General features: G+C 40.7%; 1 long non-coding RNA gene across 1 annotated transcript; it reads right to left on the bottom strand.

The window, feature by feature from the left end:
- Window positions 1–4,042: 4,042 nt before the first annotated feature.
- On the bottom strand, window positions 4,043–7,599 carry LOC139631106 (uncharacterized). The gene is made up of 2 exons (XR_011693289.1): window positions 5,325–7,599; window positions 4,043–5,229 (listed from the first exon to the last, which is right to left on the bottom strand). It is a non-coding gene; the product is annotated as an uncharacterized lncRNA (long non-coding RNA).
- Between the last annotated feature and the right edge of the window lie 19,304 nt (window positions 7,600–26,903).

Here is a 26,903-nt window from a genome sequence, read left to right as displayed (position 1 = left end):
CAGTAACGTCGGGGCCCCCCAGGGAACTGTGCTGTCTCCCTTCCTCTTCACCACATACACGTCAGACTTTAAGTACTGCACTGAGTCGTGTCATCTGCAGAAATTCTCTGATGACACGGCCATTGTGGGGTGTGTGGAGGGAGGGAGGGAGGCTGAGTACAGGGACCTGGTTGTGCGCTTTGTGAAGTGGTGTGGGGAGAACCACCTGCAGCTGAATGTGGCAAAGACGAAGGAGATGGTGGTGGACTTTAGGAGGAACAAGCCCCTGCCCTCTCCTGTCTGCATCAGTGGGACGGATGTGGACTTAGTGGCCTCATACAAGTACCTGGGTGTAACACTGGACAATAAACTGGACTGGTCCACCAATACAGAGGCCATCTACAAGAAGGGTCAGAGCCGGCTTTACTTCCTGAGGAGGCTCAGGTCTTTTCATGTCTGCAACAAGATGCTGCAGATGTTCTATCAGTCTGTTGTGGCGAGCACCATCTTCTTTGCTGCGGTGTCCTGGGGTGCGGGCATCAAGGCAAAGGACGCCAACAGACTGAACAAACTCATCAAGAAGGCAGAGTCTGTTGTTGGCTCTAAAGTTGTCACCCTGGAGGAGGTGGTGGAGGAAAGGATGCTGGCAAAACTGCTGGTAATCATGGACAATCCCTCTCACCCCCTCCACAAAACACTGGACAAGCTGAAGAGCAGCTTCAACAACAGACTCATCCAACCCCGCTGCTCTAAGGAACGATACAGGAAATCGTTCCTACCTACTGTTATCAGACTGTACAACTCATCTACCTCTGTCAGAGCCAAGATGACACAAGATGACTTGTCACACTTTGCACTCTGAATCACCACAACACTCCACTCCAAATACTAACCGTATTGATATTATATATCATATCATACAATATTTGTATCCTTCTTTTTGCACTTTCTATTTACATATGCATATTCACAGTATATTATTATTTATGGTATTTATATCTTGACATTCTGTATTTTTATTTCTATTCTGTCTACCTCAGTATTCCATTCTATTGTATTTTTGTATTCTAATACACCGGAGTGCTGTAACAACCTAATTTCCCTTCGGGGATGAATAAAGTCATCTATCTATCTAAGTTTTATCTGCAGTTGAAAAGCGATAGCATAGCACTGCAGCAGTGAAACCAAACCAGAACCAACAGAGAGAAGAGATTGGTGTTGCCAGATCTTGCAAGAGTTTGATTCTAAGACAGGTCTTGAAAAAGTACATTTTTATGTGTCCAAAAAATGCCATTTTAGTGTCAGAATGTTATGAGAAGAAGATATTTAAAAATGGGTCAGATATTTATTTTTTCTGTGGGTTGAAAGAATCAAACATAATCTGTGATCACGTTCACTTCTCCCATCCCACAGACTCAGACCTGCCGCTGGTCTCCTAAAGGGGCAGGGAGATGGGGAATGGCTCATTCCTCCAGAAGAGTTTATCTGTATTTGTGTGGATATGACTTTACACAACAAAAATGAATTTGTGCATGATGGTATACATTTGTGGATTTTCCCCCTGGACACCTCACCTATGTGGATTTTTTTGTACAGATCAGCCAGGAAAAAAAACCCATTAATGGTCAGGGACCATTGTACCTTAAAGAGCTTATAGTTCCATATTTTCCCAATAGGCTCTCTAAATGCAGGTCATACTTGTGGTTCCCAGTGTTTGTAAGAGCAGAGAGCAGAATGGGGGCCAGAGCCTTCAGCTATCAGGCTCCTCTCCTGTGGAACCAGCTCCCAGTGTGGGTTCGGGAGGCAGACCCCCTCTCTACCTTTAAGATCAGGCTTAAAACTGTCTTGTTTAGTAAAGCTTATAGTTAGGGCTGGCTCGGTATGTCCTGAACCATCCCTTAGTTATGCTGCTATAGAGCTAGACTGCTGGGGGATTCCATGATGCACTGGTCTCTCTCTCTCTCTCGCTTTCTCTCATGCTCTCTCTCTCTCTCGAGACTACTTTATGCCATTAACTTTGTATTTTTTTTTCCTCTCCCCTGTAGTTTGTGCTTTTCCTCTCTCCCTCTCTTTGTCCTCATTCTGCAGGTATCTCTGCCTCTGGAGCAGCAGGATCAAGATGTACCACTACTCACAACCACTGTAATCTGTCATTATTATTGATAACACCATGACCTATACAGCTGTTCCTGGTCTCTCTCTCTCTCTTTTCTCCTCTCTCCTTCCGCCACCCCCTTTCTCCTCCTAAACTCAACCGGTTGAGGCAGATGGCCGCCCACCCTGAGCCCAGTTCTGTTGGAGGTTTCTTCCTGTTAAAGGGAGTTTTTCCTCCCCCCCGTTGCCAAGTGCTGCTCTTTGTGGGAACTGTTGGGTTTTTCTCTATAACAAAGTAGGGTCTCGACCTTACCCTGTAAAGTGCCTCGAGATAATGTATGTTATGATTTGGCGCTATACAAATAAAATTGAATTGAATTGAAAAACTCCACAAATGTTCCTCCAACAAATAGATAGGAAGTCACAAATGTCACATCACCCACAAACTGACAGGAAGAGATCCACAACTGTGCAAAACCTTTTTCACATGTAAACTAAATCCACAAATGTGCAAATGAGTAAATATGCATATTTGCAAATTGCTCTGTATTTTATTTATTTTGTCTGGGTTACAAATGATGGAGTCCATTAAAACTTCCATAATAGATCAAAGTCCCTCTTCTTCTACAGCTTCTTTCCTCTGAGCACAGAATTAAATAATCACAGTTTATTTATGAAGATAGAAAGAAAACAGAAAGGTGACTGGAGATGATTTAGTGAGTCTTTGATACTGAGAAATGAAAATTTTATATGTTGGTGTTTGTGTTATTAAGGTGTGTACGTATCTTGTAGCTTCTTGGCTGTAAATATTTACAAGTAAGTGAACTTGTGTATATTTTGTGAATAGACACTGAGGTACTTGGATTGGTGGGGACTGGGCAAGGTTAAGTGTCTGTAAACTGACTACACCACACCAAGATATCGTTGTTAAACAACACTAGAAACACAGGTGCTGCTTCATGTGTTTTGAGTTTTGAGAGAGCATAGCAAGGTTTTTATTTCTTGTTTTATTTGTACCTCAGAGCGAAATACAAACTCAGAGTCCCCTTTCTGTTTTATTCTGTTTTTTTTTTTATTTTTTATTTAGCAACATCTGTCTTGCCTGTTCCCCTCTATTATTTATTTCCTCATACCAGTTGTGTATTTATTCACAAGTTTTGAGTCTCCTTGCCACTAATGAATCTGACAAAGCAATTTCAACAGGTTTATGTTGCTTCCCTTATCCCCTTGTACTGAGCTGGGTTGTAACATCTTTATAGAAACTTCACTTATACTCCTGTTTGGTGTTCATGTCCGTTTTTGCTCTGGGTCCAAACAACAACTAAGCTAAACAGTTAAGCTAAATTGTAACAAAAAGTGCACAGTGACTTCAGACAGTGTTTATTTCCAATTAACCATTTCATAGTGTTAATCAAACATTTTCAGACCAAGGACATAAAACCATTAACATAAAACTTACAGACCACCGAACTCCACAAACATTCCCAAAACCAATAGGGCCTACCTCAGTATTGTGGCAATGAAGGTGTGAATGTCACCTGGGACAGAGCTTTAATTATCAACAACCCCTGCTCTTTACACGCTGCATGGCAACAATTAGGTGCAATTCATGTACCATCAAAATTATCACACACATATGAACACAGGCTGGATGTTTTACAATTTACATCAAAAATTAGTAGTGTGACATTTGAAAGAAATGTGGATAAAGCTTATGGTTAGCCTGCCCTCGGAACATGCTAAATTTCATTTCATTGACATCATACCAACAATATTACACAAATCTGATGCATTTCACCATAGTCTCTATGCATAGGCTGTCATAGACATGAAAAATTAATTTTTTTTTTCAACCTTTTTAGCATCTGCATGTGGAGACAGTGGCATTTTAGATGCATATTCTGTTAAAAATAAATCAGAAATTTCAACAGATAGAGCTGGCAGTAGCAGTGATCGAGCACAGCAGACACCGCAGCAGATCAGCCAGGGCAGCCATAATGCACCCGCCATGCATCCAGTGTGTCTTTGGCATTAGTATTGTAATACTCTGTATGGGCATCAGTAGGGGAGAGCAGGATGAGTTGAGCCAGTTTTTACTTAAAGTGTCTTTAAAGTGAGAGGATGGCAGTAAAGTCTCCAACTAAAATATGTATATATATTTTAGGATGTGGTGCATCCCTGGAAATAATCACTTTGGATGTAAAATAAACAAGTTTCTAAATATCACTTCCCAAGGTGATAAGTTGAGCCACATTATAGTAAATTGTGCCATTGATTATCCATCCCTCCATTAGTTATACCTCGTATCCGGACAGGGTGGTGGGGGGCCTGGAGCCAATTTTAGCTGATATTAGGCGAGGGCAGGGTAGACCCTGGACAGGACGCCAGTCTGTCACAGGGCTGACATATAGACGACAGCCATTCACGCTTACATGTTGGAACAAAATGGAGGAGTCACAGTCGTTTGAGTTTTGTTTTACTTGGCTGCAGGTGACTCAAAGAACTGTAATGACTGTCATTAAGAGGCAGGAGCACTAGAGCAGGTTAAATACCTGGGTCTCCTCACCAGTCAGCCAAAACTGAAGAAAAATCTTGGATGAGAAGTGAAGCATCTTTAACCCTTGTGTGGTGTTCATATTGTTGTTACTCAGCCAGTGTTTGTGGGTCGTGTTGCATTTTGGGGTTTTTAATGCCTCACAATCAAACACTTTTATGTTAAAATACTCAACAGATGTTTACTTCATCCCAATTACAAGCAGTATAAACAGTATATATGGTTAATATTTGCCCTTTACCTTTGTTAGATCACATTTATAACTTATTATTTAAAACATAATAAAGAAAATCAATTAAAATCAAGATATGAGTGGAAACAAATTTACAAGTGAAGCAAGGTTTTTCAAAACTACTGACTTATTTCTTTGCACAACACAAGCTGAACACATGAACACATAGAGTAAACATCAAGACAACACATCAGCCCCATTGAACACATGGCCTTTAGCCACTAGCCTATACAACACATCAGGGGCAGAGTTTTACTGTGTGTGTGTTGCAGATATACTTTTTGCACTTGATGCATGTGTATTGTGTTTTTCTGTCCATCTTGGGTCCGCACACTTTGCACCGCTTCTTCTTGTTGCTGGTGTTCACAACCTAGAATAATGAAAAGATCAGGAATTTTACTAACACCTCTCTCTCTCACAAGACATGAGTGCCAGACATGTACTGCAACAGCATCACACACTTACTTCAGGCTCTGCAGATTGTGGTTCTGTAGGTTGGGTGGATAGGGCACCAGCATTCTCCTCCTGAATCCTCCTCACAATGGCTGCAGAGGCTGGGGCTCTGGGGACATGTTGTCTTTCCTCGATTTGTGGTCTCACCAATGCCTTTCCCAGATCCTCGAGAAAGAGGCGTCTCTTCTGGAGCTTCCCTCTGTTCCACTCTGGGTTCAGTGCCATCCAAATGACAAAGGCATTCTATGCTGAGATGTCAAACATGTCAAAGAATATCATCAGTGGCCAGCGTAGAGTCCTCCGTTTGCAGCTGTAGGCTGTCACCAGCTTGTCCATGTTGTCTACCCCTCCTTTTGTGGCATTATAATCCATGATGATCTCTGGTTTGTGATGTTCCTGGTCACAGATTCTTCCATCCCCGTGCAGTGTACTCATGAATACCACATTCTTGCCTTTCTTTGGCACATAGGATACTAGGGATGTGTCAGCCTGGGGCTGGCTGCTGACGGCCTGGTCCTGTGGCTGGCTGCTGACGGCTTGGTCCTGTGGCTGGCTGCTGACAGCCTGGTCCTGTGGCTCGTCTTCGTTTTGGAACTGGCTGATGCTCAATCTCATCATCTTCTTCAGAGTCACTGTCAGACTCTGAATTTTCAGAAATGTAATCCTCAAATTCTGAAACCTCTTCTTCTGAATCCTCTCCCTCTACATCATCATCAAAAACGTCTTTCTCTTCCAAAATCAATTCCAGGGCCCTCTGCGCAGAGCACCTTTTGGCCATCTTGATCGATTGTGATAAGAACACACTGGCAAAGCTCTGTTTATAGTGTCCCACCTCCAATTTGTAGCAGATAGAGTGTGAGAAAATAAAGATTCCCGCAAGACAGAGGGTCAAATGTGCGGGAAAACGAGAGCAGACACTGTTGATGCTTGAATTTTGCAACAATGTTGCAACCTTGTGTGGGAACCGCAGGTGCAGAAACACAAAACTCACATTTCCATCACTCCTTCTCTCTCTCTCTGTCACTCTCTCTCTCTCTCTCACACACACACACACACATACACACGCACACACACACACTAACAGCAGGCCCAGACAGGAGGAGGACAAAGTGTAGGTACACAGAACATCAATTTCCACACTTCTATTAGCCCTGGGTCCAGTGGACCCGGACATCTTATATGTAATAGAAATGTGTAGGGGGGATGTACGGTGTGTGGTCATTAAAAATGTATTCTGATATATGTTCTTCACAGAAAATGAGCCAAGGCCAGTGAGTCTGAGTTTGAAAAATTAATTAATTGTATCATTTTTCTTTTAATAAAAAATGGAAACGGGTCCCACAGACCCGAACACCACATAAGGGTTAAGCATCAACACCCAAGTCCAGTTCCTTTGATTCAGCTTTTCATGGATAACCATGACCTGAATGACTGAAAATCATCACAGAGAAGATTCTCGTGTGATTTACTGGAGAAATTCACTTTGTTTTCAATTCAGTTTTATTTGTTGCCCCAAATCAGGTGAAAGAATGGTATTGTGGGAAAAATCTGTCTCTCTCTCTCATAGCTATTTAGGGTGCGCAGCTTGGACCTAGCAGACCGTCTTCTCCACAGTTCCATTAATGGGATTTGCAGCTGTGAATAACAAGGCATATGTGTCTGTCTGTCAGACTGGTTCCCCCTAAGTCCCTTAAATTGACATGGCAGCTATTTTCCTAGATTTTTTTCTGCAGTTACAGATTAATTAAGCAACATCTGGTTTGAAAAACTGTGCACCACAGATTTATGCAGGTGTTCACATAAGCAAATACATAGACATCATAAGACAGCTGATGGGAGGTGAATGTGCAGCTTTGCATGAAGAACATACTATTTGCATAATAGTGAGCATGATCTTCAAGCAGTGTATGATTGACTGATTATTGACAGGGCATACAGCCTAGGTAGGTTTTCACCCAGAGCCTTGGTGAATGATGCCCAAAAGGAACTAACGATGAACCATGACCTCAACATCTGCAGAGTGTGTAATCAGGCAACACCAGTAAAAGAGGAAAGACACAGAACACTCACATCAACAAAAACATTACAAAAAACGATATACAGTTTGTTTATAAAGTGGATAAGAAGGCACGGTAAGAATCTTATTGCTCATGTTAAAACCTCGCCACAACAGAAAACTTTAGATTTAAAACTGTTAAGTAATTCTGCTCCAGTGAGGAGCAACCAGTCCTCCAACCTCGACTTTACAGTAGGACAGTCTCATTTTTACAGTAAGTGGTATGAACTTTTTTTTCATTAATCCAAGACATGCATTCATGCTCTCCAGGCGATTAACCCTTTTAATTGTGATCTTCCCATGACTGTTCCTCAAAAATGCTTCAAACGGCTGAATTACTGATGCAACAGGTTATCAGCTGAGTTTAGGCCTAACTCTCAACGTCAAACCATGGTTTACCACATGGTCAACTAGTGTTACTCTAATCTTATTCAATAAATTTGGTCCTCGTCTTCTCTGTCCACGTCCTCCTTCAAGTCGACCTCCACCTGTCCCTCTTCCTCTACCTATCCCTCTTCCTCCGTTCATGTGTCTAATGTAGAGAAGTGTGTTTAGTGTTTTGCAAAAAGTGTGAGGCTAAGATTGTGCTTATAGTTGTGCAGATGTGGGCTGAGATTTTGCTTCCTGAGTGTCTGGTTTCACTAACTGTGTGTTAATTTTAATTGTGTGTAAGCAATCGAAAAACTATAAATGAACATCAAATGTTGTTGTTGATCTTCTCGGGACAGTCTTTCTTTCTTGTCTGTCACTCACTGGTTTCCTTGTCAAAAAACCAATTGTGGACATAATTAAACATGATGCCACCCCAGCTTGGGAGTTCTCTTTGCTTTTGAATAGGTCTTAAGGGACAAATCAATAGAACTTTTAATACCATTTAGTAGGACTAGACTAGAGGATAATATAAGACCCTCTGTGAATATGGCCCCTGATTTCAGTAAGACTTCTGAAGTAGGTTCACCATTATCTGATATCACCAGGCAAAAATATACCATTGCACTTTATAATGTAAACGTATCCATTTTTAGGTTAGTTAAAATTATATTCAGTTTATTACATTTATGTTTAAGTGATCATACTCACTAATGCATTAAAAAAAATAAGGTGATTTGAATGATGTATGTGGCCTGAATATTATGATTAATTAAAAAAAATTCGTTTACGTTAAAATCTGTTTCAAATTTTGCCTGGAGAAAATGAATCCCATCAAGTAACACACATCACTGACCAATCAAATTTGTGCAAGCACACACTCCAGGTAGATTACTTTCTAACAAAATGTGTAACAAAACAGAGTAATTCTACGGTTTAACTCATCAGAATCAGAATCAGAATCAGAATCAGAATCAGTTTTATTGCCAAGTATGTTTTCACATACAAGGAATTTTTTCTGGTGATTGGTGCAATTGATCAGCAACAGTGGGGCTCTCAAGCCTTGTTGATAAGGCTAATAGCAGATGGGAAGAAACTATTTTTGTGGCGAGAGGTTTTGGTCCTGAAGGACCGCAGCCTCCTGCCAGAGGGGAGTGTCACAAAGAGTTTGTGTCCAGGGTGGGAGGAGTCAGCTACAATCTTCCCTGCATGCCTCAGAGTCCTTGAGGTGTACAGGTCCTGGAGGGACGGAAGATTGCAGCCAATCACCTTCTCAGCAGAGTGGATGATACGCTGCAGTCTGTTATTGTCCCTCTCCGTGGCAGCAGCGTACCAGATGATGATGGAGGAGGTGAGGATGGACTCAATGATGGAGGTGTAGAAGTTCACCATCATAGTCCTTGGCAGGTTGAACTTCTTCAATTGCCTCAGGAAATACATCCTCTGCTGAGCTTTTTTGATGAGGGAGCTGATGTTTAGCTCCCATTTGAGATCCTGTGTGATGGTGGTTCCCAAGAAGCGAAAATGCTCCACGGTAGCCATGGGGGAGTCACACAGGGAGATGGGGGTGGGTGGGGCTGGGCTCTTCCTGAAGTCCACTATCATTTCCACTGTCTTCAGAGTGTTTAGCTCTAGGTTGTTCTGCCTGCACCAGGTCACCAGACGGTCAGTCTCCCACCTGTAGGCAGACTCATCGCCATCAGAGATGAGTCCAATGAGAGTGGTGTCGTCTGCAAACTTCAGGAGCTTGACAGACTGATGGCTGGAGGTGCAGGTGTTGGTGTACAGGGAGAAGAGCAGAGGAGAAAGAACGCAGCCTTGCGGGGATCCAGTGCTGATGGTCTGGGAGTCAGACAGATGCTTTCCTAGCTTCACGTGCTGCCTCCTGTCAGACAGGAAGTCGGTGATCCACCTGCAGGTGGAGTCAGGCACGCTCAGCTGGGAGAGCTTGTCCTGCAGCAGAGCCGGGATGATGGTGTTGAAGGCAGAGCTGAAGTCCACAAACAGGATCCTGGCATAGGTCCCTGAGGAGTCCAGGTGCTGGAGGATGAAGTGGAGAGCCATGTTGACGGCGTCGTCTACAGACCTGTTGGCTCTGTAGGCGAACTGCAGGGGGTCCAGGAGTGGGTCAGTGATGGATTTGAGATGGGACAGGACAAGGCGCTCAAATGATTTCATGACCACAGAGGTCAGGGCAACGGGTCTGTAGTCATTTAGACCTGTGGGCCTTGGTTTTTTGGGGACAGGGATGATGGTGGAGGATTTGAAGCAGGTTGGCACGTGGCAGGTCTCCAGTGAGGTGTTGAAGATGTCCGTGAACACTGGAGACAGCTGATCAGCACAGTGCTTCAGGGATGATGGAGAGACAGAGTCAGGACCGGCTGCTTTGCGGGGGTTCTGCTTCTTAAAAAGCCTGTTGACATCTCTCTCCAGGATAGAGAGAGACGTTCCTTTGGTAGGGGAGGAGGGGGGTTCTGATGTGGCTCTGATGTGGAGGTTAGTGTCAGGCTTGTCCCACTGTCTTTCAAAGCGGCAGTAGAACTCATTCAGATCGTTGGCCAGACGGAAGTCGTTAGTGGAGTGGGGGGGTTTAGGTTTGTAGTTTGTGATCTTTCTGAGCCCTTTCCAGACAGAAGCAGAGTCGTTGGCTGAGAACTGGAGCTGAAGTTTCTCAGAGTACAGTCGTTTAGCTTCTCTCACCGCTTTGCTAAACCTGTACTTGGACTCTTTAAACTTGTCCCTGTCCCCACTCCTGAAAGCTTCCTCCTTTTGCCTCCTGAGCTGACTGAGCTTAGCTGTGAACCAGGGTTTGTCATTGTTATAACTCACCCTGGTGTGTGATGGGATACAGCAGTCCTCACAGAAGCTGATGTATGACATCACAGCCTCTGTGAACTCATCCAGACTGTTGGAAGCAGTCCTGAACACCTCCCAGTCAGTGCAGTCCAAACATGCCCGCAGATCCTCTATGGCTTCACTGCTCCACTGCTTCGATGTCCTCACAACAGGTTTACACAGTTTTAGTTTCTGCCTGTATGTGGGAATCAGGTGGACCATGACATGGTCAGAGTGGCCCAGTGCAGCCCGGGGGACGGCGTGATAAGCACCACTCATCCACTCACTCATCCAGCAGAAGTTCAAATTGTTCCTGTGGTAACAATAAGAGAGCTGTAAACTCCTGTCTCATGGTTTACAACAGTATAAACTGCTGATCTGATAAATCTTCAAGCTCGTGGATATGTTATTCAGCCTGTCTCACCAGTTACTTCACCATTGCACTCACACCATCACAAACCCTTCTTTTTAACTTGTGCAACTTTCCTTAACCCATATTTAATGGTCACATTTTTTTCAACTTTTTTCTCAGTTCAGTCTGCCAAATATTATCCCATGTTAATCTTTCAGTTCCTTGATGTTAATTTAAAAAGAAGAAAATCTGAAATAATTTTTTTTCTTTGCTAGCCAGAATTGTTCCAGGAAAGACTTAATAGACCCAATGTGGAACAAAACAGTAAATATTAAAGGTCTTATGTAAAATGAGAAAATCTTGAATAATTAGGATTTATTTTTTCTGTTTGACCTTGAAGGTACACTCCATGATGTTTTCCTTCAGTTCTCAGTTGAGTTTCATAGCTTCTGAGTGTGTTTTTAAAGACTGAAGTATTGCCTAACTTCCTTTCATAGACTGGATAATTATTTTATTATTGAGGACAGGATGGTTTATGTTTTCTAATATTGCTGGTAAAATATTTGTTGGGAAAATTGATTTATAGCATTTTGTGTAACAGCCTATCACTTAAAATGAACATCTATTTTTCTGGAAGTGAAGCCAAATGTTTCTTTTTATCAGCAGAGAACATGATGTTATTTACAGCAGCTGTTCTGGCGGAGAGCTGGCAGGGGGCAGGCAGAGCTCTGTCTCACCCCAGGTGTGCCTCACAGATATACAGTACACACACTCTGCACTGTTAGTGTCTTGGAAAAACACACTCAAGGGGTTTAATGCCTTGCTTTGAGGCAAAGAGGCACTGAGGGAAATAGATGCTTCATGCCCCATGTTCCACTCTAAGGTTGTAAAGGCAGGTTTTTCCTCCATAGTTCGCAGGCTGTCACCCCATCCTGTTGATGATTCTTGTTTCTAGTTAATTCAGTCTGGTTATAAATTAATGTAGCTAAGACATTCACTAATTGAGTAGAAATACTGTAAAGTGATAACACATCACACAATAATAAGAACAAAATTTTCAAATTGTGAAATTATTTATGGACTTTTTCTTTACAAGAAATTACATTCGATGGAGGTTTAACCACGTCAAGCCTTTATGTTCTCAAATCATCTCCAAAGATTATGACTGAGAATAATTTAAATAACTGGAAGTGTAAGTAACATTTATGAAAGAAATGTTTGCTTTCTATTTTTTATTCTCTATTTTGACCTGTCTTTATTTACTAATTGTGGTAAATGTGTGTCAGCTAAATAATACCATCCCAGTTTTCTGATTGATGATAGTGATGAGACACTGTTTTGCTAAGCTTTAGCTTTATAACTGAAACCTGCAAACACAGCAAGATGCACATTGGGTCCATTTGTGCCTCTGAACAGTTTTAAGATATTTGAAGGATAAAGTAATCATTATTCTATAGAGTAGATTAGACCCAGAATAGATAACCAGCAACAAACACACACACAGACACACACACACAAACACACACACACACACACACACACACACACACACACACACACACACACAGTGTCCAGCAGCACCTACCTCACTCCCTCCACAATCATTTAGAATACCTCTGTGATAAACAGCTCTCCTGCTTTTTTTCTGCTCCAGACATTTTCCTCAAGGTAGGCAAATTTAATAATGCAGACATTATGTAAATGACCTCATTAAACAGAAAATGCATACTAAAAAGGCAGACGCCTTCAAACATGATATCTTGTTTGTAGCATTTATAAACACTCATTCAGCCTGCCTCCGCAGTTTATCATTGTGTAGTAATGAAAAATGAATAAAAACCCCACAATTAAGTTATTATACCCTTGATGATACATACACACAAACAGACAAGCACTTCAAGACAAGGACATGGATTACATAGGGGGATTTATAGCACAGCAACAGTACTGAACCATCTGTAGCTACAGCAGCATCCAGAATATGTAAATATAGTGGCTTACAGCACAGAGTAGGACCAACATCACTTTTAAGGGTAACTTTGAAGGGTAACTTCAGAGCACACTGTGCCACTTGAAGGTTAAATTAACACTTAAACCCTTGAATTAAACAAGGATAAATGTCTAAAACATCACCAAATGAGAACAATTTCACCACCATCTGCTCTCTGTAAGTAGATGAAGGGACCAGAGATCTATTTTGAGTAAATCTGTAGCCATTTTGGATTAAATGAAGATTTGGGAAGTGAAATTCACATTTTCATTTTCAGCTAAATAATTATCTAAATTTAGAGGTCCCATATTGTAGAATGTGAGAGTTCCATGTCTTGTTTGATTATAAAGCAGGCTTAGGTTCTACATTAATACTGTGAAAGAATCAAAGCCTCAGTCCACAGAGAAATGTACAGCCTGTATTCAGAAACTGAGCATTAAAGTCAGGAACTTTGTGATGTCACAACAAACCAGCCACTACCCTCAGCCATATCCAAGTCCAGACCACCTGCACCCACCTTCCAACCTTGCAGGATTTGGTTTCTGTCAGTGTTTACCTGAAATCTGCTATATTTTTTATTCAATCACTCAGAAAACAGTCAGACAATCACAAGAGAAGCTCAGACCCTCTCTTCTGATTGGCTCACTGTTGTTGCTAGAGCTCCAGAGAGAAGCTTGAGAGAGGCGATGTAAGCTGACATTGAGATGGTTTTTGGTTCTTTTGGTTCCACAAATACATCTTCTGATGGATATCAGCACTTCAAATAAAACAAACAAAAAATGTGGGGTTTTTAGGGAAGTTACCATCATCAAAACTAAGATTCCAAGAACAATGATGCACCTTCAGGTTTGCTGAAGTTGATGGTAATTTGACAAAGCAATTCTGATATATTCAGAGTGGATACTTAATACTTTATAGACACCTAGCGAGCATTGCAGTGTAGAACAGTTAACACAATGTAACATAAGAGCATACATAAGTTATTTATTAAAATAAGATTCAACTTCAATACAGTGAAGGACGTAAATGAGGAAAAACCTGATTAAAAAAAGAAAAAAACTAACAAAAAAATGTTATGTTCCTCATTAAATATTTTTGAATGTGGTTTTTGACTTGTTCAGTCCCAAACTCTGGCAACATTCAAGATTATACACTGGGGAAAGGATACATACAACTAAAAACAAAAAAATAAAATAATTTGTGATTAAGACAATTATGATGATTAATAATTTCCCAAATGATTGTGTGCAAAGTCAGAAGTGTGATGACCTTGAAAAGAAAAATAAGATTTAAAAACTCAAAAAAATCATCGGATGTCAAATGAAAGAAAATCAAAACTCGATCTTTAATAAATAATAAAATACATAATATTTTATAAATAATAAAAACCCACAAGTGGTCTGAGAAAGGCAGAATTTATGGAATTGTTGAAATGAAGCTTTGGAAAAAGCTTAATAACGAAGATCTGTTGCATCACATTCTGCTTTTTTTCCTCTATGAGACATATCTGCTATTTCCTGCTGTTCCCCATCACATCTGGTTTCCCATGCTGTCAAATTCTCTACATTCACAATTTGACATCACCATACCTGACCAGTGATCCTTCACACTTTACTGGAGCCAATAGGTCCCTGGTTACTGTTCTTTAAATATCATTGCATCCATCTTTCATACCTACGGCTATATGTTATATGTTGTCATACTGATGTTGAAAACACTGATTTACTGTACTCTCCATTTCAGTTTTGTCTGTGAAAACGAAGGTGTGTATGAGGAAGAGATGTCAAAAATGGTCCCGCTGATGTTATTTATGTCACATCCACGTCGGGCTACAACAGAACTGAACTCCCATATTTGCTCTTGGTAGCTCTCTGGCAAAATCCTTTGCACTGCCCTGCAGCACCTATCAGCTCAAACAAAAAAAAAATCCTCGACACAAAGCACAGTATCCCAGGCCGGATGCCAGATGCAGCAAGATCTGGAATATGCCAACGCCAACTCTACTATTTCGCTCATTCCCATTCAGCCTGTTGCCTCAGTTTTCACAACTTGCATCAAGTGTCTCTGCCCTCCGCCACTCTTCCTTCCATTCTAGCTCATCTATTCATCATGCTGCCAACATTACACTGGTGCTGTTGCCAAAGATTCAAGAGCACTACATTCTAGAATCTTTGGCTGCTACTACTTTGACCCTTTGACGCACCAATACTTGTTGTCAAGCTGCCACAGACACTTCCTACAAAGATGTTACATGGCGGAGCAAGATACTTCATGGCAAGTCATGTCTATGGGAGCAAAAGGGGGACGGTTCCAGTCTGTATAAAGGGGTGTGTTGGGAGACCTAAAGCGTTTAAATCCAGTGCCTGAATCATCGTTGATGAGGATTGAATAAGTTGGAAAATAAAAATATAACTTACTCAGAGCTCGTCTACAGATAAATTAATTATCAGACATCTTCATAATTACATGTCACACATGCTAACGTTAGCTTCTAGTTCAGACAGACTGAAGGCTATGTGTTGTCAAGAGAAAACTGTGCTGAAGTGTAAAATAATAGAATTTTATTCATGTGATATAACATGATCAACATGCTCTCATTCTCTATAACAAATTAATGTCTCAGCTTTACCCTGTAAAGTGTCTTTAGATAATGTACAGTGCATCCGGAAAGTATTCAAAGCGCTTCACTTTTTCCACATTTTGTTATGTTACAGCCTTATTCCAAAATGGATTAAATTCATTTTTAACCTCAAAATTCTACACACAATACCCCATAATGACAAAGTGAAAAAAGTTTGCTTGAAATTTTTGCAAAAAAATAAAAAATAAAAAACACATGTACATAAGTATTCACAGCCTTTGCCATGACACTCAAAATGGAGCTCATATGCATTCTGTTTCCACTGATCATACTGCAGATGCTTCTACAACTTGATTGGAGTCCACCTGTGGTAAATTCAGTTGATTGGACATGATTTGGAAAGGCATACACCTGTCTATATAAGGTCCCATAGTTGACAGTGCATGTCAGAGCACAAACCAAGCCATGAAGTCAAAGGAATTGTCTGTAGACCTCTGAGACAGGACTGTATCGAGGCACAGATCTGGCGAAGGGTACAGAAACATTTCTGCAGCATTGAAGGTCCCAATGAGCACAGTGGCCTCCGTCATCCGTAAATGGAAGAAGTGTGGAACCACCAGGACTCTTCCTAGAACTGGCAACCCGGCCAATCTGAGGGATCGGGGCAGAAGGGCCTTAGTCAGGGAGGTGACCAAGAACCCGATGGTCACTCTGACAGTGCTCCAGCATTGCTCTGTGGAGAGAGGAGAACCTTCCAGATGACAACCATTTCTGCAGCAATCCACCAATCAGGCCTGTATGGTATAGTGGCCAGACGGAAGCCACTCCTCAGTAAAAGGCACATGACAGCCCGCCTGGAGTTTGCCAAAAGGCACCTGAAGGTCTCTCAGACCATGAGAAACAAAATTCTCTGGTCTGATGAAACAAAGCTTGAACTCTTTGGCCTGAATGCAAAGTGTCATGTCTGGAGGAAACCAGGCACCACTCATCACCTGGCCAATACCATCCCTACAGTGAAGCATGGTGGTGGCAGTATCATGCTGTGGGGATGTTTTTCAGCAGCAGGAACTGGGAGACCAGTCAGGGTTGAGGGAAAGATGAATGCAGCAATGTACAGAGACATCCTTGATGATAACCTGCTCCAGAGCGCTCTGGACCTTGGACTGGGGTGAAGGTTCATCTTCCAACAGGACAACGACCCTAAGTACACAGCCAAGAGTGGCTTCGGGACAACTCTGTGAATGTCCTTGAGTGGCCCAGCCAGAGCCCAGACTTGAACCCAATTAAACATCTTTGGAGAGATCTGAAAATGGCTGTGCACTGACGCTCCCCATCCAACCTGATGGAGCTTGAGAGGTTTTGCAAAGAATGGGAGAAACTGCCCAAAAATAGGTGTGCCAAGCTTGTAGCGTCATATTCAAAAAGACCTGAGGCTGTAATTGCTGCCAAAGGTGCTTCAACAAAGCATTGAGCAAAGGCTGTGAATACTTATGTACATGTTATATTTTTGTTTTTTATTTTTAATAAATTTGCAGAAATTTCAAACAAACTTTTTTCACTTTGTCATTATGGGGTATTGTGTGTAGAATTTTGAGGTAAAAAATGAATTTAATCCACTTTGGAATAAGGCTGTAACATAACAAAATGTGGAAAAAGTGAATCGTAGTGAATACTTTCTGGATGCACTGTATGTTATGATTTGCTGCTATACAAATAAAATTTGATTGAATTGAATTATTATGTTAATAAGACTATATAAGTGCTAATAATAGCATCATAAAGATGTTTATTGATACATTATACAACATTCATAAGCACTTATAAAAAACATATTACTAGTTCATAGACTGATTTTGAACATTAATTAAAGCCTTATGATTTTTTTTATAATTGTTTACAATCACATTTGTTGAGTTTAACAAATGTGTTGTGTCATTTGTTAACATTTACCTTTTTTTTGTGGCTTTATTGAGAATATTACAAACATTCATTTATTAACACTTATTATTTACATGTTGTCAGCATAGAAAAATGTTTGTATACGCTGGGTCTGAAAAGTGAGCCAATGCCAAAGTGCCTGCATTCCTTCTAATGGCCAGCCGGACGCTGCTTGCAAAAAGAAGATGACCCCACTTCTTACTTGATTTATTACCTAAGCAAATATTTTCCCGATGAGTCAATGGTCTCAATTACTAGTTTCAAGTCTTCCTCAGAATGGTGTTCATTTTGAAAATTATGGTCCCATTTGAGTAACGTAGATGATAAGGCAGTGTTTTCTTCAGGAATCACTGTGTGATTGACAGACCATGCCAAGCACAGCGCCCTAATCAGGAAAGAGGACATAGGTGTCAGTAAACTGCTGAGTCTTGACCTGAGGAATTAGCCCTCCTGTGTTGAGCCACATGTTTGTTTAGTTGCTGTTCACCAATGTATAGGTCAGTGCATTACTCACTGCATTAGACTGCAAACGATCTGGGTGTGACGTATGGGATGTTTTGGATAGACAAGTTTTTGTTTTGGTGTGGTGCTGGGTTTGTGATGCTTGTTGAAGATCCTCCTGGATTTTTACGGATAATCCAGACACATACATGACGATGTTGTTGAGTTTATTCTTTTCTTCAGCACCCACAGTGTCTGTGTTCTTCCTGGATCTAGTTTGATTTCACAAGGGTCAAGTTAAAGCATTGACAAGATAGATAGATAGATAGATAGATAGATAGATAGATAGATAGATAGATAGATAGATAGATAGATAGATAGATAGAGCACCTCACTAATGTATGCAGTTTATGTTTTAGTCCATGTCATGATTTATTGCCTTTTTCTGAGGTGTTAAACGATCTGATAGTCGCGGGGAGAAAGGATCTCCTGAACCAGTCCTAAAACTGTCAGTCCTACAGCACGGTGAGATGAGACATTCATTGCTGCAGTGGCCTACCAGAATTTTGTGGAGAGAATGGTTGGTATTGTCCAAGATGGCACCTGCATCATACAGTGCACGTGTCTCTCCACAACAGTCTTCGGTGAGACTACAGTAGACTCCTGCCAAGCACAGACCCAGCTTTTTTAACTAATCCATCAAGTGATCAGGGACTGCAAATGAAGCAGTACTTGAACCAATAGTTGCTGAACATGTGGAGAGAGAACTGGACCCCATCTAACACATTATGTCTGTGCATTATGTACTTTGAGGAGAATTAGTTCTTCGCAGACAAGAGGGCACACAGATACTTTTGTGTCCTCCAAATATGTAGTAAATTTTCAAAGTGTATCAATTCTTGTGGTGAAAGTGACTGAAATGATTTTGTTTTGTAATGTCAATATGATTTTAATGCTCCAGTATAATGAAAAATAAAAAAATAAAGAAAAAATACTTATAAATACTAATAAAAACTAAGACAAGTCATCCTAGGTCTACAAGGCCCTGTAGCTGTATCCCAGCAACTATCTAGCAATAGCCTCATTTCATTTGTGGTAGATTGCACATAAAGGATTATTAACCTTTATTGCTGTCGCTTTAGAGCTTGTACCTGAAAAAAGCATAGTTAACTGTTAATAAGTGCAAAATTTCCCTTCTCTGGCCTATGACAATGCTCTAACCTTCATTGCAGACACACATTTCAGTCATCTGGCCTCTGATGGCCCTCTCGCCTTCATCACAGGCAAACAGCTCTCTATTCTGTGGCACTCAAGCCTTCTTTGTAAGATAAACTCTCCCCCCATCTGACCCCTTTTAACATTACAATTAATAACTTATCTGTGTACATGTTACATGCCGGAGTAGTGTTTGTGTATGTGTGTGTGTCTTTGGCCCCTCCCCTTTTCTCCAGCAGGTGAACCAGCACGGCTGTACCTGATTTGGCAATCAGAGCCTGGAGTATAAGGAGCATTGAGGAGGCCAGTGGGTCAGATGGCAGCGTGAGGCTGTGTGTGAGCTAGCGAGTGGTGACGGCTCTGATCATTGTTATCGGCCAGTGGGCCAGTTTTTGTGTGTGCGCCAGATACTGTCTGCGTGTTACTCCCTGTGGCTGGGAGGGTGTTCTCTGTTCTAACTTATCATTTCCTGTTTGTTGCCCTTTCTTTCTTTTCCAGGTTCTACCGGCTTCGCCTGTTATCCGGAGCTCGCTTTGTGTTGCCGTGAAGGTTCTTTTGGTTAACTTATTTAATTTATAATAAATTGGCTTATTTGTGACCTTACTATTGTTTCCTAGTTATTCCTTCTCCCCGGTTTTATTTAACATTGTTACTCCCCTGGACCACTTGGGGACGTAACAGTACATAAATTAGCTTCTTATTTCTTACTCCATTTTATCATGTATAGCATGATAAAACTCCTGCATGCACAGTGCATTCAAAAAGCTTTCACCTATTTTAGAGCATTGATTATATTTGATTATATTATATTGAATACAGCATCATCTTGATATAATCTTAAGCATATGCAGTAGTGTAACTGCTCTCATACAAGCTTTGTGAGGCTGGATGTGCTGAAAGATAGAAAGATAGAATAGATTTGATAGAAAGATTTCCAGGAGTATTGAAGGGGGGTGATATCGAGGATGTCAGTGAACAGTGGCTGTTCCTCATTTGATTCATGTCATACCCATTACATGTATTTGTTGTTAGCTGTATATTCACCACTGTGCCCTATCAGCTGTTGCATCAAGGGTCTTTTATTATTTTTTATTGTTTACTCTGTAGTCATTGTTTTCAGCATGGAAGACAGCCTTATTAACAGCCATTAAAATACAAAGCTGCCTGTCCACATTCTACATCTTGGATGTTTTTCAGTTAAGAAACATTGTAAGACTATATCCTTAAATCTAAAGAACCCATGTGTTCCAATATATAATTAACCTGTCTGCACTAGCTTGGTTCCAGCCTGTCCAGATCTCTACTCCTAAACCCTGTGGCATGGCTCGTAGCCTGGCTCTAACCTGACCATATAACCAGGTCGCAAAGTCTAAAGTCCCAGGTTCCAATAGTCCAGACTCTGCAGAAAGGGTCTCTTTTTCTAGATTCGACTGTTCTGGAACTCTGCAACAAGGCTATTAGCTCAGGTTCCCCTTAACCCCAATGTATCCTAAACTTTACACAAAGCCTCCTAACCCTAGTCCCACATTAGACAAAGGCTGTTAGCCCAGGCCATAAAGCTCTCATTTAAAATCCTACTCCTTATGTCCAAATTATCCAGTACTTCACTGCAAGTTTTGTAGGTCCAACTCATCCCAAAACTGAATTTTTCCATAGTATAAAGCAAGGATTTAACCCAGGTCCAAATAGTTCAGAATGCTACAGCCAAATTATCATATTACATCCTGGTGGTCCTGAATGCTGTAGCAAGAATCGTAGCCCACATCTAACTGGTCTAAAACCCAGTAATGAGGTTCTTAACATAGGTCCAGCTGCTCCCATACTGTACAGGAAATTCTTAACATAATGAGATGTAAACTCCAACACACTGCCTCTATCCTCTCTTCACTTGCTCCTTTGTATTTTTACCAAGTACTTTGTAAAAGAGAAAGAGGGTCTTGAGAAAACAACTTATACGGCTTTGATACGACCCATAGAAGTGTCTCTTGAAATAGTACCCCTACAACAGGCGTACTAGAACCTAGAAAAAATCATGATTTGGGTCGATGGATCTTTGTTGTCATGGTTACAATAATAACAATTTTGTCAACGTTCATGGATAATAGAAACAATATAAACTGCTACTTTCACATGGAAATCAAATGTAGCTCTCCTGTGTCATATTCCAGTGTTTTGTTTATCCATCCATCCACCCAAACCTCCTCCTGACGTGGAATTTTTTGCTCTATGTACTACATCTCTGCATTTTTTTCATAAAATTACTACAGCCACTAGATGTCGCCCAGCAACAAAATGTAACTAAGGGTCATAACAACTTTGCTGACAGACGACCTATGGGCTCGTTTTTTACAGAAGGACAGTCTCTTAATGTTAGTAGAATTTACAGAAACATAGTTGTGTTACTATACTTATGATTCTTTTCTATTTCTACAACAGCTACTAGGTTTTAGCCTGTTAGACATAAACATGTCAGTAAAACAAAAGTCATTATACTTTACAGGTATTTATGTTTTCTGCTTCCTGGTTGTGGTTCACTTCCACCCTGGATGACCTGCGTACCAGAGAGCTCTGGTAAATGTCTACAAAACTTACTTACATGAAGAGTTTTAGTGCTTGTTGAACTGAGCAAGACCTGCTTGAACATTAAGCCCCTCTCTCCATCCCTGTAAATGAAATGGGTACAGTAGATACCACTTTGATGGGGCATAGTTTCTTTGCTGATGGCACTCCAGGTGATCACGTACAGTAGTTCAGCTCCACCTATACTAGGCAACAAATGAATAACAAAATAAAAAACAACAGCAAGATGGTGGATCCATTTATCTTCAAGTAATGCACAACTGCCATTGTTATCCAAGAGTGAGACTGTTACTGCAGGTGTATGAAAACACAATTTAATGCTAATGAACTGATTCACCTGTGGGTCCTAATAACTTTAATTAAAAATCTGAGAGACGAGTTTAACAAATATCAGTGGGCTCTACAGCCCAAATATCAGTGGGCTCTACAGCCCTCAGCAGCCCGAATGAACCAATGAACCACAAAAAAACCACAAAAATAATGAACATGCTTTTCAGGCTGTTTTAAATTTCACTGTGACATTTTGAATTTGTAACAACAGAATCAGAAGCAAATGAATATCAATGACCAGTGAGTTTTATATGAATATTCTAATAACCACATGTAATAAAAAAGAACTTCACTATAGCCTACTTCCTCATCATGCCTGAGGGGAGAAATGAAATGTGCAACTCCACAGAACAGTCCTAGCAGCAAAATATAAATAGGTTTGTTTTTAATTTGCATGTGATCATAAGGGTTATTGTGAGAGCAGTGGCAACATCAACATTTATATTTTGTCACACCCAGCAAAGGAACCTTTTTCTTTTAGGTGTTTGTCTTTGCGGTGAATAATCACCCAGTATTTGTTGCCCTCATACCTTACCACTGTTAAGTGTTTATAGCCTAGACTTAACACATTTATTTGTTCATAAAGACTATTTAAGAGGCAACAGAGCAGGTGAGGCCCTTTTCTCTTTATGATGCTACAAAGGGAAACATGACACAACCATCTATTTTTCTTTAATTTTAAATCCCAGAAATTTCAGGTGTTTGATTATATCACCTTAATATACAGATGGGTGACAAATTAACCTATAGCTACTGATGACAGCAAATGAGGTTTAATACTACAGTGTACTTTTTTTAATGTAAATGGTAATTAAAATGGTATCTTGTATAATATTATGCTAATAGGCTGGCCATTTAATACTACTGGTTTTCAATTTCTGCTGCCTCTATCAGAGCAACACAGCTACAACTAATAAAACTGATCATGGCTGTGCAGATAAATGGTATATGATATATCAAACCATTTTCCATACCGCTTATCCGAAACTGGGTTGTGGAGTTCTAACCCAGAACCTTCTTGCTGTGAAGCGACAGTGCTAACCATTACACCACCGTGCCGCCCCCATATATACATATACATACATACATACATACATACATACATACATACATACATACATACATACATACATACACACATACACACACACACACATACACACACACACCTATATATATATATATATATATATATATATATATATAGATGTGTGTGTGTGTGTGTGTGTGTGTATATATGTATATATATATACACACACACACACACATATACAGTACCAGTCAAAAGTTTGGACACACCTTCCCACCTACCCTTCAGTGGTTTTTCTTTATTTTCATTACTTTCTACATTGTAGATTAATACTGAAGACATCAAAACTATGAAAGAACACATATGGAATTATGTATTCTTCAAAGTAGCCACCTTTTGCTTGATGACAGCTTTGCACACTCTTGGCATTCTCTCAATCATGAGGTAGTCACCAGGAATGGTTTTCCAACAGTCTTGAAGGAGTTACCAGAGGTGCTGAGCACTTGTTGGCTGCTTTGCCTTCATTCTGCAGTCCAACTCATCCCAAACCATCTTGCTGAGTATAGTTAGCTTGTCATTTTTCAGAGCACCATGAGTGTACTGGCATCCATGGCTGTGTGCTAAAACCTGTGTGTTTAAAAGTGTTCATTCCCTAAGGAGAGGAGTTCTGTTCTAATCCAAACTTAACAGATTCCAACAAAAGAAAGGTTTTGGGTTGGGTTTGGGCAGTTTTGTTGCATGAAGCTTCTGGTTCACTGAAGTTTGAGTTAGGTTATCTTCAGTTGTAATTTATTTCGAAATGTTTCTCTTTCGCTCTCTGACAGTGCCAGTAGTTAAGTTGTGTTAGCCAGACAAGTCAACGGTCAGTATGGATGAAATAATGCCAAAAATATAGCCTCAGGTCTGCTTCACGCTTGGTAGCACTGGTAAGATTCAGCCAGGTGGGATTTAAAAAAAGCAGGTACAGACTTGGTTTGGGTCTCAGTATTAGGCCAGTGGAGATTTGTATTAAGAAAGTGATGTGATGTGTCCAGAATGGAAAGGGCTCGTCCTCTTGGCAGTGTAAATGTGCTTAGTTAATTTGACAGTCTGTCAATTGGAGTTTGGTTGATGACATTTCCTGTGTACAAGTGGAATTTTTGGCTGGTGCTGACAATAATGAGGTTCAGGGATTGACAGAACATAAGTATTCATCCTCTGGAGACCCTGACCTCACATGGGGCAGTAGTTCTTTGAACTTCGAAGTGATGATCAGAGTGAATCAAAATAAAATTTGTAGATGAAAGGTCAGGGAATAACCCAAATCATTATTAATAATCCTCTGGACAACCATGACTATGCATAGTAAATTTCAGGTCAGTCTGACCAGTATTGGTGGACATACTGTATAGAACATCAACAGTTTTACCCGCTAAGAAGTTCAATCTCCTGCTAGCTGTGGGACTGCTTCATAGTCTGACTTCATCATCCTGCCACCGGAGTACTCAATCTTTCAGTCTCTGTCCACCACATCACTAGATACCATGAACCACTGCAACAGGTTGACCTCAATTCTCTGAGAGTTCCTCTCCTCCTCAATGGGCTGCTGCTGTCTTGCCACTTCTATACAGCAGCCTGTCAGGATATTCTTAAAGAAGTTGGAATACTTTGCAGAAGCCATCCTCTACACAGAGGCTTTGGCCACATGTTTACATACAAGGCCAAATGTTTACATGCAAGGTCACATCCTCAAACTCCATCCCATCCCTATGGTCCTGTTGTAATCCAACTTCTTCATAAAGTCACCCTAATAAACAATATGTTGAATCTGAATTATACCAGATCACACCCACAGGATTCACATACATCAAACCTAGTTTGAGGGGTGGGGAGGTGATGGTGCTGCTGCTGTTTAGAGGAAAGACATTAAAATAACCACCATCTCCATTCCTGCTGCTCATTCCTTAAAACACCTTGCCTTCAAACTCCCTGGCCCCCCTTCTCTGGTCACTGTTAGGAGCCATGAGCCCCCCACACAGCTTCACAAAAAATCTGGATCCTGATATCACCATTTGTCAAAACTATTGGAATGTGTTCTCGCCTCCCAACTCGAAGCCCACTTCATCTCTAACAATATGTTCAAAACATTTCAATCTGCTTTCAGAATCTGCCACCTTACAACATTATTCTTCACTTCCGCCTTGAATCTTTCCTCAACATCACTGGCACTGCCCTCTCCTGGTTCAGGTCACATCTTAAAAACAGACATAAGTTCCCCATGGTCGCTTCTCCACTACTACACTGAAGACATCAAGCTCTACAGCTCTTCACCAAGTCCATCATCACTGCAACTCACTCCACTCTGACCACCTGCATCACTGAAATGAAGTCATGGATTTGAGCCAACTTCCTCAAACCTAAACTATTATAAATCAGACATGATTATTATCTGCACTAAATTCCTCAAGAAAACTACTCACTACTTCTGCCTCACCATCGATAACTCCACTGTCTTCCTTCCCACACATCCTCAATCAAATCTCCAGAACAGACATTAACGAGACAAAACTAACATCATTAAACAATAACTGTGACTAAATATCTATACAATATCATTCAATGGTGCCAGCAGGATTATATTTCACAGTATGCACAACAACCGCCTGTCTACTTTATAGGCTGCCTTTAGGCACAAATGTCTGCACATTGAATAAGTGAGCAAGCAAAAGAGACAGCGAGAGATTAATTCATGTTTTTAGCGCTGAAGTTATGACACAACACCCTGTTTGGCCAACTGCATTCATTTCAAAGACCAACCAACAGGTCTGAAAAACAAACAGCCAGTTGAATAATAGGCTACAGTATACTTTTGTATGCTATATTAAATATAGAGAAAGGTGTGGTTAAAGTTGTCATTAAGCAGGCATCCCCTCTCATCCCCTCCTTATTAGCTAAATAGCTAGCTGATGGAAATGGAAGCACAGTGTGTACAGGCTTACAGTGGCCGGCGCCACTGATGTTGTTGACAAAAAAGACCAGAAGCTTAGCTTAGCTTAGCTACTGTACTACTAGTTTGAGTTTGACTGAAATGCTCATTCTTGGTCTTGACTAAAATCAGACTCAAATGTTAAAAGGCATTTTTGTCAACTAATCTTCTGATGACCAAATTAAGAGAGAAACTAAAAAGTTTTAGTTGACTAAAGTGGAAAAGGATCAGGTTGTTTAAATAAGACTAAAGCTAAAATGGACTTTTTACATCAAAACTAAGACTAAATGTCACAATAGCTGACAAAATTAACACTACAGCCAAATATAATCCATGGATGAATGGATGAAGAGTGCTACCTTCTGGAAGTCAAACTTCAGTCAGACATCATCGTAGACAATATAGAAAAAATGGTTTACAAGTAATTTAAAGAGTTGTGTTAAACAGTAATGGGCTTAGCATCACAATGGAAATAAACATCCTTTTTTCACTGTGAAACACCCCTCAGCTGTAGAGGTTAATTTACACCACTGATGAGGATTTTACGTGAGAACTGTTATCTTAAAATAATGATCACACTCAGAGTTGATAATTCTTCTTTGCTTGACTCCACCAGATCTCATATATAGCAACAGCCAAAGACATGATGACAAAGATAATATTCATGGGCGATAAATGTTAGTAAGTGCCAACATGCGTGTGTGTGTGTGTGTGTTTGTGTGTGTGTGTGGTGTGTGTGTGTGCCTGTCTGTGTGTCTGTATCTGTGTGTGTGTGTACTTGTACTTGCTACATAGTAAGGACCAAAAAAAGTATTTTACTAACAGAGTGAGGACATTTTGGGAAGGTGAGGACATTTTGGCTGGTCCTCACTTTTTGAGACACCTTAAAATCACATTTTGAGGGTTAAG

This window comes from Trachinotus anak, unplaced genomic scaffold, assembly GCF_046630095.1.
Source record: "Trachinotus anak isolate AG129_WGS33_773 ecotype Australia unplaced genomic scaffold, CSIRO_AGI_Tana_v1 ptg000013l, whole genome shotgun sequence".
Classification (NCBI taxonomy): Eukaryota; Metazoa; Chordata; class Actinopteri; order Carangiformes; family Carangidae; genus Trachinotus; species Trachinotus anak.
Note: the sequence above shows the minus strand (reverse complement) of the source record. Positions and strands in the feature narration are given on the sequence as shown.